The sequence below is a fragment of the Manis pentadactyla genome, chromosome X, assembly GCF_030020395.1.
Source record: "Manis pentadactyla isolate mManPen7 chromosome X, mManPen7.hap1, whole genome shotgun sequence".
In the NCBI taxonomy this organism is placed as follows: domain Eukaryota; kingdom Metazoa; phylum Chordata; class Mammalia; order Pholidota; family Manidae; genus Manis; species Manis pentadactyla.
This window is the reverse complement of record NC_080038.1, coordinates 45,837,560-45,855,944: the sequence shown is the minus strand read 5'-3', so window position 1 is coordinate 45,855,944 and position 18,385 is coordinate 45,837,560. Positions and strand designations below refer to the sequence as shown.

Below are 18,385 nucleotides of genomic sequence, written 5' to 3'. Positions count from 1 at the left end.
GACTCCCAGCTGCTGGGCTAAGTGTCCCGGGACGCTTCTGTCCAGCCGTGGGATCCCTGTCCCTTTAAGACTTTCAAAAAGCACTCGCTTTTCTTTGTCCCAGGGGTGCCGGCTGCAGGGTCCCGCTCACAGGTCTTACTGTCCTGTTTCCCTAGCTTCCAGCACCCCATGCACGCACTGTGTCTGCGCTCTGGTGCGGATGGCTAGGGCTGGGTGTTTAGCAGTCCTGGGCACCCTCTCCCTCCCCGCTCCAACTCCTCTCCTCCCGCTGGAAGCTGGGGTGAGGCATGCTCGGGTCCCGCCGGGCCGCAGCTTGTATCTTACCCCCTTTGCGAGGCGCTGGGTTCTCGCAGGTGTGGATGTAGTCTGACTGTTGTCCTGTGTCTTCTGGTCTCTCTTGTAGGAAGATTTGTATTTGTTGTATTTTCAAAAACATATGTGGTTTTGGGAGGAGATTTCCACTGCTCTACTCACACTGCCATCTTGGCTCTCCGGTCGGTTCTACATTTTTCTTACCTACCAGGAAGAAAATGGAAACCAGGTTATTTCTACCCTTTAAAATGACTTTAGGATACATGCTACAAGATGGTTAATCTTGAAAACATTATGCTAAGTGAAATAACCGAGACACAGAAGGACACATATCGTATGATTCCACTTACATGAAACGTCTAGAGCAAGCAAATTCATAGAGGCAAGAAGTAGATGAGAGGCCATCAGGGGCTGGGTGGGAGGGAGAAGAGGAGTTTTGTTCAGTGGGTGCTGAGTTTCTGTTCAGAGTAATGGAAAGGTTTTGGAAATAGTGGTGATGGCTGCACAATATTGCGAATCTAATTAATGCCACCGACCAGCTTCATGCTATATATTTTTTCCCACAATAAAAGCATTTTAAAACATCTTTAGGGCTTTTTGATCAGGAGCCAGAAGTGTCTTGTGAGGGCCATATGCGGCCATCTCGAAGGGGTCCCTAAGTCTGTCTGCACATAATCTCTGCGGATTGCAGAGTCCAAGCAGATTCTCCAGCACACAGCCAGGGCTCCACAGGCACTAGCTGCCACTTAAACTATCGTCTGTCCTTGCCCCTTTGAGACTGTACCTCTGAGGTCTCAGGGACAAACCCCAGGCACCTGTCAGCCTTGTGCTTGCCCTTTCCCTGACCCTTTCTCTGTCTTCCCCTCCCATTCTGCTGTTCCTGGTACTCAGTTACACTCAAAAAAGTTACACTTTACGTCAGTGACTGTACTTTTCAGTTATTCATTTTTCAGTGTATCCATGTGATTGATTTTTAAATTCCAGTTTTCTGGGGAAATCTCAGTTTTGTCACCCATACCCTCAAACATATTAATCGTAAGCATCTCACTGCTCATGTCTGGTAATTCCAGTATCGGGGTGTTCTGGGTATTTTCTCTTCTTCTTAACCTGTTTTTGGATATGCCTGGTGCTTTAACTAAACGTCAGCCATTGTTTAGGAAAAAGTTGGACGGCTCTGGAGGACGCTCCTTCTGCCCTAGAAGTTTCGCCTTCTCTCTGGCAGGCTGCTAGTGTGGGGACATGACACTAATCTAGTCAGAGACTGAGTTGACTCCTGGATGCTTCAGGCTTTGGCAGTCTTGGACTACCTCTGGTTCACCCCCTCCCACGTGGCAGCTCTCCAGGGCTCCCAACTGTCAGTGTGAGGTGTTCCCCAGGGGGCCCTCTTTTTGGTGAGTTCCGCACTCATGGTCTGATGCTCTACCATACCTTGGGACTGCTCAGAAATCTGCTGAGACTGTTAACAGCTGCCTGCTCAGCTTCTTGGTCGCATGTCCTATACAAACGCTTCGAGAAAGAAACCACCCAGTGCAGTTCTCACTTGTGTCTGCCTTTCTTCTTCTTAGGGTCTTGCCATGTCAAATATTGACTGGTTTGTAAATCAGCCTCCCTGTTTTGTTTCCTTAGGCCCCTGAGTTTTCTAAGGAGCTGACACCTTCTCTGCCTCTCGGCTGACTTTTGCCTGGAGCAGGATGTCCTCTCACCTGGGAGGCGGTTTAGACCACAGCAGCCCCCTGAGGGAACGCAGCAGCACAGGGTTGTTGCTCAGTGAGCTTCCCTGCTCTCCAGATACTTCTACTCTGTGTCCTGGACAAAAGAAGTTCTCTATGCCTTCAGGCAGGAGTTCTTTCTTTCATCCAGATTTTTTATTTTTCTCTGTGAGATAATAGGACTGACTGCAAGAAGCTGTTGGGTCACAGCCATAGCTGGAAGTGCAAATGACTCACACATGATTTTTGAGTCTATTTCTTAAAAAAATAAGCATGCAAGTCGGACTCCAAACTCTGTTCCAAAAGAATATAATGTCACAGACTTGTCCTACCAGATATCAGAATAATGCTGTGGTTTCGAACATGAGTTTTGGTGGAGCAAAACCTACAAAATCATCAAGGAAGAGAAAGTGCGATCCTCAAATTTTTACCCAACCCATCTGTGGCTCAAGCATACAAACAACAGGCAAAGGATTTTGTACCTGTGGTAAGTCAGGGAAGTTCGTTCGAAGGACAATTGAAGGATTTGGGAGGGTATGGACTCAGTAAGTCACTAACAGAAACCCTGAGGCACATGGATTGTTTTTGAGAGCTAAGTTTTCATAAAGTTAACAAATCAAATAAATAGATGTAAATATGGGTAATTTTATTAAGACAAGCATAGAGGGATGGGAAGCGGGAAGAGGGTTTCCCAATTTGATCATTGCTCATAGCTAAGCACTAATAAAGCGCGTCTGAATGAACGGAAGGCTAGGCGCAGTTCACAGAGTTGTATTTCTAAAAATACCTACAGGGACTTTGGGTTTGTGGGAAAGTAAATGTAGACTCAATTTTTCCTGCTCCTCCCCTCCAAATTCAAACAATAACCTTGGAAACATTTCAGCAAATAATCATTGAAGGACTGTGAGAGGTGGAGAGGAGGTGGTCTGGCTAGGGACCTAAAGACTTGAAGATCTATACTGTGGTGAATTCCCCAACCTTTCTTTTGGCCACTCACGAATCCCAAATTGGGTTTCAGAGACGTGTAACCAAGAAATGCCAATACTCATAGCCAAAGATAGAAAAGAAATGAAATAAGTACAAACAGAAATGCAAAGCCTGCTGTCAACAGGCCAATGTCAGGAACAGTGGAATCCCCACAGTGACACAAAGGAGAAGACAGGGACCCAATAGAAGCACCAAGTGGGACTAGCTGCAGCATTTTCAGGAGGTAGTCTTGGCCTGGCAGGCAGGAATGCCCACTCTGTGCCCTCAAATGAGGGAAACAGTACTCTGCGTTGCCCCCAAAGCAGCACCTGCAGTGGGCCGTCAGTGGGCTGACCCACCCCATGTCCATCTCAGTCTGACCACAGGTGTGTCTCACCACCTGTTCAGGTGACTTCAGCAGGCCCCATGTCTCCTAGGTGTCACTCTATGGCAGAAGTTGATCCAAGCCCATGTCTCCCCATCCTCCACTCAAGAGAAATGGGCTAGCTAGACATGGTGGCTTATGACATCCCTTTTTGCAGCAGGATAGCCAGGTGAGGCATTTGCAGTCCCTCCACCCAAGGCGGGAGACCACTAGGCCTGGCAGTTCCCAGACATCCACCCTGCACCATAACGTGAACTAGTTCTATGGTCTCTTGACACCCCACCCAGAGGCAGAGAGATACCCAGGCATGGAGCTCCTAGTCCTCCCCCCGCAGCCTTGGTGGATGCCTCGTGCACATCACATGCTAGCTGCAGGAGAGATAAAACAAAGGAAAATCTTGAAGGATGCCAGAAAAAAGAAGTACCTCTGACCTCTAGAAGAACAAGGAGAACATTACAGTAGATGTTTTGTCAGTAACTCTGTAACCAACATTTTTAATGTGCCCAAAGAAAAATAATTCACCAACCTTGGATTGATATATATCCAACAGAAATGATTTGTTAGTAGGTCAGAGTAAATAAAAACTGTCTGTCAGGTAAAGAAAAATTGATAAAATCATCACCATTAGATCTACCCCACAAGAAATAGGAAAATATCTTATTCAGGAATAAGGAAAACAAGATAGGTCAGCAATTGTTGATATCCATAAAGAAAGACATCGTATTAGGGAAGGAATAAATCCAGGTAGGATAACAGTTTTTATTTTTCTTATTCTTAATTGATATAAAATATGTTTGTTCAAATAATAAAAGTAAAGTGTATCAAGTTTTTGTAGCATATGGATAAGTGAAAATAATGACAGTGATGTAAAAAGGGACAGGAATATTGTGTTACAGGTGACCTGCTCAACTTGTGAGGTGGAATAATGATATTTGAAAGTGTCTTAGATTAGTTAAAAATGTATATGTAATCTCTAGGGAAACCATTAATGTTTTCAACAAGTATAATCAATATGCTAAGAAGTAAAATGAATTGGCTGTATATAACACTTTCAATTAAAACAATAAGGCCTCTCATAATGAATAGAACATGTCTACAAACATGATTGATGTTAATGCAACGGTTTCAATGATCACTTTAAATGTGAATGGTCTATAAACACCAATAAAAAATCAGAGTGGACTTTGAAAATTCGCAAGTGTATATTGTCTCCAAGAATCCCTTTTAAATACAAGGATTCTGATTAAGTCAAAGTAAAGATACAAAGACTTGCCAAGCCACACTAAGCAAAAGAACTCTGGAGGAGTTATTAATTTCCGACTGTCAGGGCATTAAAAATCACAGAAATCTACAGAACTGTCACAACCACAAGAAGCCTAAGGTGACATGACTACTAAATGTGACTTAGTATCCTGGATGCGCTCTCGGAACACAAAAAGGGTACTAGCGAAAAGCTGAAGGAATCTGATTAGAGACTTCAGTCAATGATAACGTATCAATATCGGTTTGTTACTCTGATAAATGTGCCACACTAACATAAAATGATAATAATAGGAGAATGGGACTGTGCGGTATTTGGGAACTGTCTTCATCTCTTCACAGTAATTCTGTAAATCTAAAACTGTTCTGAAATGTGAGGTTTATTTTTTAAAAACATGTTGCTACCACGTTGCTGCAGTGCCAGTTATCTTGAGTGTCTGTACTCAGAAATTATTTAAGCTATAAAGTGTCATTTTCTTAAAATTATATTTTAAAAAGTAGCTTCCCAAAGTTGAAAAAAAACACCAACAGCCATAAAACTACAAATATGAGGAAATTAGTGATTTCCAAATATGATAAACCAAAATAATCCTTGTCAAAACAAGATATTTGAGTTAATGTCTGAAATATCATATCCGAAAGCTCAAAACAAAGAAAATAATCAAGAAATAAGCAGGCAGAAATGGCATGTTATTTATAGGAGAAAACCAGTTCTAGTGACACTAGACTTTTCACCTCAAACCATGGAGGACAGAAGGAAAGGGCATGATAATTTTTCAAGTTCTACTGTTTTTTGGGGGGGGAAGTGTACAAGGTAATTAATTAATAGACATATACATAGTGATATGATCACCACAATCAAGTTAATTAACAAATTCATCACCTCACATAATTAACATTTTTTCATGGTAAGAACACCCAAGATCTATTTTTCAAATATACATGAACTATTATTAATTATAATCACCATGCTGTACATCAGGTCCGAGAACACGTTCACTTACAAGTGAAATTTGTGCCCTTTGACCAATATTTTTCGAGTTTTGAGAAAAGAACTGACAACCCTAAATTGTATATCTGGCGACACTATACTTCAGGAATGAGGGGAATAAAGGTGTACTCAGAACAAGAAAAAGTATGATACTTGGTCATTTGCAGATGTACCCTCAGGCAGTGGTTTAAGGGAACACTCCAAAAAAAAAAAAGTGTGTGTCGGGGGGAAAGATCATTTAAGAAAGCTTGGAACTTCAGAGAGGAAAGACGAAAAATGAAATGGGTAACAAGAGGTATAAATAAAATAAACTATCCTTTTTTTTTCAGGAGCTTCTTAAATCATGTGTGATGGTCAAAGCAAAAATTAGGACATCTGTTTTCATGCTCAATGAATGTGAAGGAACTACATGAGATAATTACAATTTCAAAGTTATGAGGGTTAATGTCCCAGATGGAATTAAAGATTCTGCATGCAAAATCATAAAACATCAATAACTGTAGTTGGTGGTTTCACATATACATTATAATATTTAGAGCAATCACTAAAAAAAGATTCAAAGCGATATAATCTCAAAAACATTCTAAAGGAATCAAAATGGAACTCTAGGATACTGTATTCAAATGCAGGAATCAAAAAAAAAAAACAAAGAAAGAAGCACAGGAATGAGAATTAGATGAAACATAAAAAATCAAAAAATGAAATAGAAGACTTAACCCTAACATATGAACGTTTTCTTGAAATGTAGGTTTTCCAAGTACACCAATTAAAGACAGAGATGAGCAGAACCGATGAAAGAAAAGTGACTCAAATATATTCAGTCTGCAGGAAATGCATTTCAAACACAACTACACAGGTAGATAGAAAGTGTTGATGGAAAAAACTATATCATGCTAACATTATTTTAGCAACAGTTGTGGCTGTATCAGTATCAGAGAATGTGTATTTCAGAACAATGAAATTGGCACAGGTGGCATGTTACATAAAGGCATAAGGATAAATCAGCAAGAAGTCCTAGCAGTCCTAAATGTGCTTGCATCCAGAACCAAACCTCGAAATACATGAAATGAAAGTGGGTAGAGCTGAAAGGAGTCATAGACAAATCCACAGTTATAGTTGGGATCTTCAACACTGTACTGTCAGGAATTAGTGACACTATTTTCCTATTGGATTGCAAAGCAAAACCCAACTGTATGCTGAATTCCCAAGACAGATCTATTGCAAATGATTCATAAATGTTGAAGGATTAACATTTAAAAGGACACATTACACCAAGTGTTTGCAGTTTGTACTATTCCACAAAATGTTCACCACCACACCCTGAAGTGACTTTCCCCAGTGGGAGTATTTGTACATCCTTGTTGAACTCAAGCATATCCATGTGACTTACCTTGGTCTATGACACATGTAATCCAAGTGGGAAGTCTTTTAAAACAGGTCACATTGTACCATTCACATGTATTGCTATAGGAGATACACTGTTTCAAGTCTTCTATATACTACTATGTAATGTGTTCTGTTATCTCCAAAGTATTTCCAAGTTGTATCTTCAGTGGAACCTGCATCCTGTAATGAGCATGGTATGGAGTAGAATCATAGCCAACCCATGAGGGAAAATTATAGTGGGGTTGTTTGTTACCACAGTATAGCCTAGCCTAGGTGCCCTGATTACCCAGACAAATGCAAATAATTAAAAAATAAAAAGAAAGCATGAGTCACAATCTTAAAATAGGACAAGAATTAATATTAGAATGCAATACACTCATCAAACTGTCACCATCCTTGTACATACTCCTTCCATCAGAGTTATCCCCAGGCATGTTGCATTTCCCCTCCCCATTAATAGGGTGATGGGGGGAAGCAGCTGCAGGAGAATGTGGGGGGTCAACACATCTGAAATTATAGCATGTTTGTAGGCTAATGGGAATCACTCAGGTATGGTGTGAGGCAGTGATTCGGAGATAGATTTCTCCATGTGACCAGCCAGTTCTCCAAATGTTGATCTCTGCAAAAACACAGTATTGGCAGAGGAATTCCACTTTGGGCCCTGAGTATCCTTTCATGTTTTGGCTGGGTATGCCAAGAATTCAAACCCCTTGCCACTCTTTACCGACGAGATTTCTCAGGATTGTATTTATTTTGAGCGATGCTGAGGGATGAGGTAACACCTCCCCCAAGGGTGTTGGTATTGCTTCCACTCACTATAAAAGCATTAAATCTCCCAAACTCAGGGTTCCCCTCCTGTATCCCTGCCCTCTGCATGTTTGGGCATCCCTCATTGCCCCCATGGGATGTAGAGGACTTGGAGAACCAGGGCAAACATGATGTTCCAGATACTGCTTTTTCTGCAATTAATGAAGCCCTTTGTTCTCACCCAGGAGTGTCCTGTCTTTCTTCTGTCAGCATCCATCCAACTGTGGCAAATTAACCTGTAAGCTTGCAAGTAGGATGAAATCTCAGACCCTCTACTGTCCTTGACACACAGACTTAAGTACGGCACTCCTCTGTTTTCCTTTGGCTTTATGATAAAGGCCAACTCTGCTAACATGGTCTTCCAGGCCCTGCATGGCCTGGCTCTGCGTACCTCTCTCCTTGTGCCACTCCCCAAACCTCTCTGCTCTTTAGTCATACGGAGGAGAAAGGTAGTGCCAGACATCTGGCACTTGCCTGACACAACAAAGCCTCAGTGTTGCGGATAACGTGGCCTGACACTCACTGCTAAGCCATTTTGTTCTCCCCTTGGATATAAACAACTAAACCACCCAACCAAAACTCAAATCCCACAATTGCTTTATCTTACATGATCTTCCTGAAACACAGCCACGTTTTCCCACATCATGCATTTCTTCACTGCAGGGAGTAATAAATGCAACTTATTTAACTAGATATTTCTTCCTAGTGCTCTTTGGTTTGAAAGCATTGACAATGTCAGATGTTTCAGTTTATTAAACATGACAGATTCTTTCTTGCTATAGTGACTTTGCACCTACTGGTCTCTCTGCCTAGAACACTGTTCTCCTAACCTCCTTAACTTTGCCAGCAATTAACAAATTAATTTCACAAATAAGTGTCAAACATTGACCAAGTGTCAAGCACTGTATTAGTCAAAGGGAATGCAGTGATGGGCAAAAGTAGATATTGACCTGTATCTCATTTTGATTAAGGTTAAGAGATAAGATAGAAATTAACACAATATCATATTAATGAGTACAGATCTTTCTCCTTTTTTTATGGGGTTGCATTCTCATGAGCCCATTGTAAGTTGAAAATACTCTGAAGCCGGAAATGCTTTTAATACACCTAAACTACCAAACTTCTTAGCTGAGCCCAGCCTACCTTAGACTTGTTCAGAGCACTTACATCAGTGGGCAGTTGGGAAAAATAATCGAATATAAAGTTTATTTTATAGTAAAGTGTTTAGTATCTTATATAATTATTTGAATGCTGTACTGAAAGTGAAAATAAAGTGGTTATGTGTTTACATCATGGCTGTTAGTGTAAAATTTGTTTATTCACATGATGGCATGGCTAACTGGGAGCTGTGGCTTGCTACTGCTGTCCATGATATCACAAAAGAATATAATATAGCATATCACTATCCCAGGAAAACATTAAAATACAAAGTTCAAAGTACAGTTTCTATTGAGTGCATATTGGTTTTGCATCATCATAGAGTGGAAAAAATTGTCAAGTTGAATCATTGTAAGTTGGGTATTGCCTATATATAATTCAAAGTGACTTAATTGCTTGGATGGTAAGCACACTTCTTGTGGGTTCATGATAAGAGGAATCTGCTGTAAACTCAGCAGTGGGAAGCAACTGAGTAGTACTGAAGCTGAAATCTGAAGAATGGATGTGGCATTATTTAATGGCCTGTCAGTTGTGATTGTGGGTATTGCATGTAGAAAGACCCTATAGTCAGAGTTATTACAACAGATTTGAGGAACTGAAAAAGGTTTATGTGAATGGAGTGCAAAGTACAAGTAGGAGAGTTTTGTGAGATGGGGAGGCAAAGATGTATAGTGGCTGAGTGCCATGGTTTGTGTAATGAGACTACTTGCATTTGGCCTTCAGCTCTCTCACTTATAGCTGTGTAACAGGGAGCAAGTTCCTGAACCCCATAGTGCCTTACCTGTATATCTGGGCATGATTAACAACTGCTTTATAGGGTTTTTATGAGAATTCAGTGACATAATGCCTTAAAGAACATAGGACCAGAAAAACTGATTACAAATGACATTCAGTGAATGTTAGCTGTTATTATGACTATGGTGGTTAGGCAAGGATGGCAGGGCTGGGACTAGAGTGAAATAACAGCAAAACTGAAAGAGGCACTCGCTTCTTGGTGCTGACCCTGTTCTTGGGCTACTCTGAGTTAGAGAATTCCAGGTGCCTGTCTTGTCTCACCCTAGTCCTGTCCCTTAGAGAGAGATCAAGGGAAGATTTTTGAGAGTTTTATCCAGATGGAGTGAATAGGGTATGCATGTGACATGCTCTGGTGTTTGATTAAAAAATAATCATTTGGAAAAATACAGATTGAAGGGAAACTAGAGTCAATGTGGCCAGTGACCAGTTAGGAAGCGGTTTATATAGTCGAAGTATGACATGATGAGAACTTAAACACAAATGGTGGTAGTGGAGATAGAAAAATATGGACAATTGTGATAACTCCCTAGGAATAAAATCTATAGGACTTGGCAATGAACACCATGTAAAAGGGAAAAGGGGAAAGAGGTGACAAGGATGACACCTAAATTTCAGCTGTGTGCAAATGAATAGACTGTGATACAACTGAAGAAAAAGATGATAACACTGGAAGGAAACGAAATTTTGTAGGAAAAGCATGCATTTGTCCTTGTTCATGTGGCATTTGAGGTGCCTGGAAGACACTCATTCGGATATATTGAATAGAAAGTTAGTTATTCTAGTGTGGAGCTCTGTGAGTTAAGAAATAAATGTCCGTGGTAGTTTATAGATGGTGACTAAAGATGAGGGTATGATTGGCATTGTCTTAGGGAGAGCATAGTGTGATAATAAGAGGCTGTAGAACCAAGCCCCCAAAACTCAAATATTTAATGCCCAGGCAGAGGAGGATGGCTTTACAATGGAGATAGATAAGTGGCCAGAAAGGTAAGATGAACACCAGGAAATTAGTGACACTGAAGTCAAAAGAAAAGAGTGTTTCTAGGAGGAAAGACTGCTCCTCCCGTATCAGAGGAGGGTGGAAGGTCAAGGAATTGAAGATTGGTAATTTTTCATTGCCGGTAGCAACCCAGAGATCATTGGTTATACTAAGTAGTGAAAGATATTGCAGGCAGTGATGGAGTAAAAGTCAGATGTAGGCTGATAGGTAAAAAGCAGGCAGAATAATGGCAATAGAGCCATTTCTTTCCAGATGTCTGGCTGTGAATGGGGGGAAAGAGAAAAGGTACTTTTTGGAGCATTCAAAAGATAAAGGAAGGGTTATTTAAAACAAGAAAGAGAATTTGCCAAGTTTAAATTTTCATTATTTTTTAAGAGTTTTCTCTGGTGCCAGGCATTGTGCTAAATGCTTTGCATACATTATAATATGGAATGTTCACAGCAGTCTAGTGGTAGAGAGATTGTTATCTCCATTCTACAAATATAAAAGCAGAGGCTTTGCGAGGTTAAGTGACTTCGCTAAAGCCACACTACATCTAAGAGGCCAGGTATGATGCCACAGCCAGTGTGATGCCAAAGTCTATGCCCTTAACCACTACAGTAAATCATAATTGTTTCCGTTGAATTTTAGTTCAGCCTCTCTGATTCCGTCAATTCTGCCTATCCTTCCTTTACCTTAGCTGTCTTAGGAAATCTAGGTTACCAAAGGAGCACGGAGAAAACCAGACCTCCCATCATCCTAGAGGGACACTGGAAGTTCTTTGAAGTGACGGCAGTGGGAAGGAGAGGCTACACTTCCGGTGGTGTCTCTGTGGCGCGCGTTCCCTCAGGCTTTGGTGAGTTTTGGGTGCGGTGACCTGGCAGTTTCTTCAACAAGTATTTCTTTTTTAACACCTGGGATGGAGGACCGAGATTTGTCTAGAGTTTGGGGCGAGGGGTTGGGGGTGGGCAAAGGACGCTTGGAGGTTTTCTCTGGCCGCTGTCTTATTCCCCAGCAGGTGGTCGCCAAGCTCACGTGCAAAATTAAATTCCATTCCGTAAAACAGGGAGATTTTTTTTTCACTAGACTCACTCACATCAAAGGGGAGGGACGACAGTGAAAGGAGGGGTTCGCACGGAGCCTTTTTTGAGTTGTGGTCCGAAGTACGGACACCTGTCCAGATGGGGGTCCTATTTTAAAAGGCGGCTTCTAAAATGGGTCTCTCAGAGCCCTTTCAGTTTGCATTTAGCAATGGCGCTCTGGTAGGTTCTGAGGACCCGCAAGGAATCAGCGTCAGACCCTACCATCACGTTATCTTACACCCAGGAGGGAACACGCATTTTATTCAAAAATAACATCTGAGTTTTTTGTTCCCAGCTTTAAAACCTATAATAGCTCTAATTTTATTAAATGAATGAAATAATAGTTGAAAGAATGACAATTATATGTTTAAACTATAATAATAGATTTTTTTTCGAGCTCCTGTGTGTCAAGCACCATTCGAATTGTTTTGTATGTATTAATTTATTGTATGTGATATGAAGGGAAGGCACCTAATGCTATAACAGGGTGATCTAACCTAGTCTGAGGGGTCAGAGAAGACCTCCCCAAGGAAAGTAATTTGCAGTATGATTTGAAGGAAAAGTAGGCTTTAACTAGGGGAAAAAAGGAGTGGAGCTGGAAACCACCAATGCACAACATTCCAGAAATAACAGCAGTTATAAAGGCCCTGGTGAAGGGCAGAGGCCTTGACCAACTTGAGAGATTGCAAGAAGCCTCTGTAGTTGGGCCACATGGCACTTATGGGTCACATTATGGATTTTGGTGTTTTTGTCTAAGAACAGTCAATAATTTTAAATTAGAGTATGATATCAGTTTTTCAGAAAATTCGGTTTACACTAAAACAGATGGAAGAGCAGGGCTCATGTGAGGATAGTATTGTAGTATTTCAGGTATGGAATGGTGGTCACTTTTACTTGACTAGTGGTAATAAAGATGGAGAAATGTGGAGAGATAAGAGATATTTAAGAGCTAAAGTTGGCATAACTTAATGTTGCAGAGGATGTCAGAAATGACTCCCAGGGCTGGCCTGTACAATTAGATAGATAGTGATACCATCTGTTAAGACCAGAGGAGGACCAGGTTGGGAGGGGGGCAGTGAAAACCATGTCATGCTGACTTTGAGGTGCCTTAGAATCAACCAAAAGGCAATATCAAGTAGGCTGAAACAGGTAAGAGACATTTCTATTGTAACCGGAAGGAGGGTGACAATTAATGATGTAGATGCGGGTTATGTTTTTAGATTTGGTGGTAGGAAGTTGAGATAGTCCCTCCTGAGGACTTTTATTTTCTCAGTAAAATAGAAAGTATGGTTGGCTTCTGAGAGTGAGAGGGAAGGAGATCAGGTGTTTGAAGATTTTAAGTTTGAAATCATCATTACTGGTAATTGCAGAGAGAGCTGATTGAAAATATATGGTAAGTTTACTGGACCCTGTATAGGGCTTGGTGGAGCTTGATGTCTATGATTATAAAGGTACTGGTTTCTCTGCTCATCTGATTTTTCACCAGCAGCCTGCCTCTTCTTGACAGCAGGCCAAGGTCATCCAGTCTTTGATATGGGAAAGTTTCTGAGTTGTGTGCCTAAGTACTGCTAGTGCCCTTAAATGAAGAATTGAATACAGAGGTGTGCACACATTATCAGGTGAGGGGAGTGCATTGAGATGAGATATAAGTTTGAGGTGCTTGTGAAAACACCCATAATGAACAATGCAATTGGACATTTTAGTTTGGTGGTCAGGAATATGCTACAGACCAGAAATATGTATTTGGAAGTCACCTCAACTGTCACTATCAGATGAAGCCATGAGTTTGAATTCATCCAAAGATGTAGGAAATGCAGCATGTAAAGAGCTGATGGCCAAGGTTGTAATCTAGGGAATACTAGGAGATTGAAAAATTCAGAGACACAGGAAAGTAACCATTGAAAAAAAATAGAATCACAGACCCAAAGGAAAGGGACGGTGATGATGTTACAGAGAGTTTAGGTCAAATGAGAACTAAGAGTCCTTTGGGATGCATTAATTAGGACATCCTTGTTATTGAGAGCTGTGTCAGCTGGAGCAGCTAGGGCCTATAGGGAATGAAGACAGACTGAATTAAATGAGAGGAAGGGAAGGCTATGTTGTTTGACAGTACTTCGTTTGAAAGGAAATGAGGAGAGTTTCATAGTTAGATGCACGATGCAAGGGAAGGTTGTTTAGGATGGGGAATACTTGAACACATTTTGTTGAATAAAGAAGAAGGAGGCATTAAAGAGGGAAAAAGTGAAAATGTTGGAGAGAGAGAATCAAACAATTTTTATCCTTCTAATCTCTCATTCTCCAAACAGTCTTCCAGGGAAGGTAGCCTTATCCCTGTTGTGCAGAGATGAGGCAACTGAAATGAAAATTTTAGTCACTTTTCTGTGGTCACACAGTAAGTGGGAGCCAGGTCTTGAACCCAGTTATAACTCCAGAATGGTTGTAGTTAGCATAGTACCAAGTCACAAACACCTTGAGCGTTGTTCTCTAGAGCCAGAAAGTTGACAGTTGACATTAAAACTCAATACAGTTTTAAAAAATTTCCTCTTTTAAAGAAAACTCCCCCCACTCTGACAAATAATATGAGGCTCACCTTTTCTGAAATACCTATTAGTGTCAAACAATTGGATGTTTCATATATGTTGTTTAACTTAATTTTCACAATATCATGACAAAGTAGGTATAATTACCTTTAAAAATGAGGTAACCAAGATTCACAGTGGTCACAGCTCTTGCCTTACTGTACTACTGCTGATTTTTTGTTTAATCTCTCCCAAATAGACCAGTTTTCCAGTGTTTTCCAAAAGTCTACAAATCAGTGGACAATAAATACTTCTTTAAAAAAAACTATCAACACATAATCCACATACCATAAACTTCACCCATTTAAAGTGTACAATTACATGTTTTTAGTATTGTTCACAGAGTTGTGCAATCATCACTACAATCCAATTTTAGATTGTTTTAATCTCAAAAGAAAACCCATATCCATTAGTCATTTCCCATCCCCTACTTCCCTAGGCAAACACAAATCAAATTTCTGACTGTGGATTTGCCTATTTTGAACATTACATACAAATGGAACCATATAATACGTGGTCTTTTGTGATTGGCTTTTTTCACTCAGCATAATGCTTTCAAAGTTCATCCATATTATTGTATGTATCAACAATTTATTCCTTTTTATTGCCAAGCAATACTGCACTGAATGAAGGTGCCACATTTCCTCCATCCATTCATCAACTGATAGATGCTTGGGTCACATACAACCTTGGCCACTATGAATAATGATGCTATGGATATTTGTGTACAAGTGTTTGGATGTATGTTTTCATTTCTCTTACCTACGAGTGAGCTTATTGGATCATATGGAAACTCTGTGTTTCAAGTTTTGAGTAACTGCCAGACTGTTTTAAAAGAGGCTGTACTATTTTATATTCCCACTAACAATATATGAGGGTTCTGATTCCTCCACATCCTTGTCAACAATTGTTATTGCCTGTCTTTTTGATTATAGTCATTCTAGTGGGTGTGAAGTGGTATCTCATTGTGTTTTGATTTGTATCTCCCTGATGACTGATAGTGATGAGCATCTTTCATATGCTTATTGGACATTTGTATAACTTCTTTGACAAAATGTCTATTCAGACTCTTTGCCCATATAAAAAATTAAGTTATTTATCTTTTTTATTATTGAGTTAAAATAGTTTATTATATATTCTGGGTATGTCTATTGTCACATATTTGACTCGCAGATTTTTTTCTCTGAGTTGTCTTTTCACTTCCTTGATTTTGTCCTTTGAAGAATAAAGGTTTTTAAATTTGATTCAGTCCAATTTTTCTTTTTTTCTTTTCCCACTTGTGCTTTGGTGTTGTATGGAAGGAGCCTTTGCTTAACACAAGGTCATGAAGAAGGTCTTATGTTTTCTTATAAGAGTTTTATAGTTTTGACTCTTACATTTAAGTCTGTGATCAACTTTGAGTTAATTTTTGTATGTGTTATGAGGTAGGAGTCCAATTTACTCTTTTGTATGTGACTATCCAATTGCCAGTTGTCCCTTATCATTTGTTGAAAAGACTGTTCTTTCCCCATTGGTTTTTCTTGATACCCTTGTTAAAAATCAATTGACCATAAATATAAGGGTTCATTTCCGTACTCTTAATTCTGCTCCATTGATCTATATGTTAGTCCTTATGCCAGTGCAACATTGTCTTGACTACTGTAGCTTTGTAGTAAGTTTGAAATCAGACAATAGGAGTGAATTCTCCAACTTTGTTCTTCTTTTTCAAGATAACTTTGGTTATTCTTTGTCTCTTATATTTCTATATGAAGTATAGGAGCAGTTTGTCATGTATGAGTTTTAGGATGAGTTTCCATTTAAAAAGCCACATAGGATTTGATATGAATTGCATTGAATCTGTTTATTGACCTGTGGAGTATTGCCATCTTAACAATATTAAGTCCTCTGGTTCATGAACATCAGATATTTTTTAATGTATTTAAATCTTTAATTTCTTACAACAATGCTTTATAGTGTGTAGTGTAAAAGTATCGCCCTACTTTTTAAAAGTTGACTTTATTTTTTAGGGCAATTTTAGGCTCACAACAAAATTTAGCAGAAAGAACAGGGTGTTCTCATTGTGAAATTTAAGAAAGGGACCCTTATTAAAGTGGAGTTGGGAGGCTACCTGGGGAGCTGTCAGGCTCACCATTCCTTGCTAATTGCAGACCACATCTAAACGAAGAGAGGGACACTTTGTAAGTCATACTATTTTAGCTACTTTACTCCCCAACAGGAGGAAGGAAGGTTTCTGCCTCATTCCCAGCTCTGTCCTTTTCTCTATAAAGAGTTCTTATCTCTTTTGTTCTCCAAATGTGCCTATGGCTTTGCTGTAGCTCACAAGTCCTGAATTGCAGTTCTCTGCTATTCCTGAGTAAACCCATTTTTTGCTGGTAAAATAACTGACAGTTTTATTTTTTTTATTTTTTATTTTTTTATTTTTATTTTTTTTGAGGGCATCTCTCATAATTATTGATCAAATGGTTGTTAACAACAATAAAATTCTGTATAGGGGAGTCAATACTCGATGCACAATCATTAATCCACCCCAAGCCTAATTTTCATCAGTCTCCAATCTTCTGAAGCATAACGAACAAGTTCTTACATGGAGAACAAATTCTTACTTGGTGAATAAGTTGCATGGTGAACAGTACAAGGGCAGTCATCACAGAAACTTTCAGTTTTGCTCATGCATTATGAACTATAAATAATCAGTTCAAATATGAATATTTGTATGATTTTTATTCTTGATTTATATGTGGATACCACATTTCTCTCTTTATTATTATTATTTTTAATAAAATGCTGAAGTGGTAGGTAGATACAAGATAAAGGTAGAAAACATAGTTTAGTGTTGTAAGAGAGCAAATGTAGAAGATGACCAGGTGTGTGCCTGTAGACTATGTGTTAATCCAAGCTAGACAAGGGCAATAAAACATCCACGTATGCAGAAGATTTCTCTCAGAACGGAGGGGTGAGGTTCTAAGCCTCACCTCTGTTGATCCCCAATTTCTCACCTGATGGCCCCCCTGCGACTGTGCCTGTCTTAGGTTGTTCCTCCCTTGAGGAATCTTACCCATCTCTGGCTAACCAGTCATTTTCTGGGGCCATACAGGGAAATGTAAAGTTGGTAAGTGAGAGAGAAGCCTTATTGTTTGAAAAGGTTAGCTTTTTACTTCTTTGCATATTTATGCCCTGTGGCTTCTATGCCCAGCATTTGTCTTGAGGTATCTTTACCACTTGGAAGAATTATGATACACGGTAAATTCGATGTGAGGCACGAATTCTATTTAAGGGTTGTAATTAGGAAGGAAGAAGAAAAGCTATAGAAGTAGCAGGCGGAAGAAAACACAGGAAGATTGATTATTTCTTTGACATATCTTCTTGTAGAGAAACTTCAGCATGTATAGGTTTGAAACTACTAATTAAATTGCGCACACACATTAACATAATAGGAGTACAGTTACATAACCAAAGCATGCCTATAACTACCAGCCATCTCCAGTGAAACCAAGAAAACCAGTTAGACACCTTAGGCATTTGTGAAAACTTATCTATGATATGGTGGATATTGTCCAACTGAACTTGAACAGTCTGAGAGAAATCAGACAAATTAAAACAACCCATTCCTGGGGACTGTTCACATTCCATATGTTCTTTTAACAGTAAATAGTCTGTAGTTGTAAGATCTTGAAGTGCTACAATTTGCACATCTCCTAATTCTTGGTTGAGTTCCAACAGAATAGATCCAGTCAAATTTGTTGTTTTACTGTATGCACATGCCAGCTTAGATATCTCCTTCTTCATTCCCATGGCAAGTCCAGGAACTGGTGGGATGAGTGCATCTACACCTGTAGCAGCGCGTGGATCTTTGTTGGGGTGTTTTGATGATCATCTTCTGGTATGAGTCTTCCAGAGAGTGCTGATGTTGGGAGTTCTCTTTCATATCGTATCTTAGTTCATTTTCGGGGTAGCCAAATTAGGCTTTGATCCTCTGTAT

At 39.8% G+C, this 18,385-nt stretch overlaps 1 long non-coding RNA gene across 4 annotated transcripts in view; it reads left to right on the top strand.

The window, feature by feature from the left end:
• Positions 1–11,579: 11,579 nt before the first annotated feature.
• The window catches only part of LOC130682037 (uncharacterized), an 86,185-nt gene continuing 79,379 nt past the window's right edge, over positions 11,580–18,385 (top strand). For all 4 annotated transcript variants that reach the window (XR_008995345.1, XR_008995346.1, XR_008995343.1 and 1 more), the window contains exon 1: positions 11,580–11,601. This is a non-coding gene — a long non-coding RNA (uncharacterized LOC130682037). The remainder of the gene's footprint in view (positions 11,602–18,385) is intronic.